At 44.1% G+C, this 1,576-nt stretch overlaps 1 pseudogene; it reads right to left on the bottom strand.

Moving 5' to 3' along the window:
• Nucleotides 1-479: 479 nt before the first annotated feature.
• On the bottom strand, nt 480-1,014 carry LOC116082642 (annotated as a pseudogene).
• Nucleotides 1,015-1,576: the final 562 nt, after the last annotated feature.

Below are 1,576 nucleotides of genomic sequence, written 5' to 3'. Positions count from 1 at the left end.
TGTGTGCCTTCATCCCAGTTCTCACCACCTCACTTCCTCTTTCATAGGAAACATCAAACTGAGACCTGCTGTTCACTAATCCTTACTGTGTGCTACATAACTCTCACCATCATTTTTGTCCGTATTGTTTAAACTTCTACCTCAGTGTGTAGAATCTGTGAGTTCTCTATGCCTGTCCCAAAGTAGCTGCCAATAATTTACCTGTTTTAGAAACTGCAGCTTTATAGTAGGGAATTAACATTAAGTCTGTAGAAAAGAATCCAGATTTAAAACTCAGGCTTCTCTGTTTTCAAAGCTCACCTTCCTTCCTTCCTTCCTTCCTTCCTTCCTTCCTTCCTTCCTTCCTTCCTTCCTTCTTCCTTTCTTTTTTTCTTTCTTTTTTTTGTATAAAACTGCATCTTCTTTATTTTGCATACTTCTAATTTCAGAACAAAATAAAACAAACAAACAAAAGACCCACAATACACAACACCCAACCCTGCTATTCTGTGGGAGGGGATCTTCCTGCCTTAAGGCACAAGGACAGGATAGAAGAGATTCTTGTAGATGAGCAGAGAGCCAGGTGAGTCAGGCCAGTCAAGGCTGCTGGGGGAGCCACAGGGATACTATACAGAGGGCAGTGCTTCCTGGAGTCTTTAATCTACTTCTTCCATGCGGGAGGCATCCTCATCACCTTCCAGTGGGGGAATCTCATCAGGAACAGCAGCACTGGGCTCCTTGGCAGTAACCTAACCTTCATCAAGGCCCAGGCCTAGTTTAATCACCCGGTAGATGCGGTTGGAGTGGGGTTGGGGGATCCTCAAGTAAGAAATCAGAGGAGAGCAGATCAGTTTCAAACAGCAGCACCACCAGGTCCTTGGCAGCTTTGTCGATTTTGTCTGCCTCAGCCTTGTGCTGCAGGGTCTCCATGATGGGGTGGTCAGGGTTGATCTCTAGGTGTGTTTTGGCCATCATGTAGCCCATTGTAGAGTTGTCTCGCAGTGCCTGGACCTTCATAATCCGTTCCATGTTGGCTGTCCAGTCATTGGTGCTCAAAGCTCATTTCTTAAAACAGCATTCAACTTTGACTCAACATTCCATTTCAGCAACTGCTGCAAAGAACACCAAATAAGTCTGTCTCCTATTTACCTCCAATCTTGAGGAAAGATCATGCTTTACATGTTTGCTCTACTATTTTCAGATCTTAACCCATCTACCATCATACCAACCACTTGCACAGGAACTATGTGATATTTTTTGTGTGTGTGTGAGGCACAAATGTGCACATTTCCTGCTTTGATGCAAATAATGACCATCTTTTATGAAATAATTGCTAAGGCTCTGGTACATGGAAATACCGTTTCTTACAATAGCTAGGATAAATGGGATGCTGATTAGAAAACATAGTCGAGTTTGGGGAAGCAGGTCAGATCAGAGAATGGGTTGGATGCATCCAAAGGAGCAAAATGCCCTATGGCTGGATAAGGAGTGAACAAAGGAGACTTTCTTCCACATCTGGACATGGCTTCCAGACATCCCTATTTGGAGGTGTAGGGGAAGCTTCTTGGAACAGTAGGCATGCCTCCCAAGATCCTTA

The sequence above is a fragment of the Mastomys coucha genome, unplaced genomic scaffold (assembly GCF_008632895.1).
Source record: "Mastomys coucha isolate ucsf_1 unplaced genomic scaffold, UCSF_Mcou_1 pScaffold7, whole genome shotgun sequence".
Taxonomy (NCBI): Eukaryota; Metazoa; Chordata; class Mammalia; order Rodentia; family Muridae; genus Mastomys; species Mastomys coucha.
The sequence above is the reverse complement of the archived record's forward strand: the minus strand, read 5'-3'. Positions and strand labels throughout refer to the sequence as shown.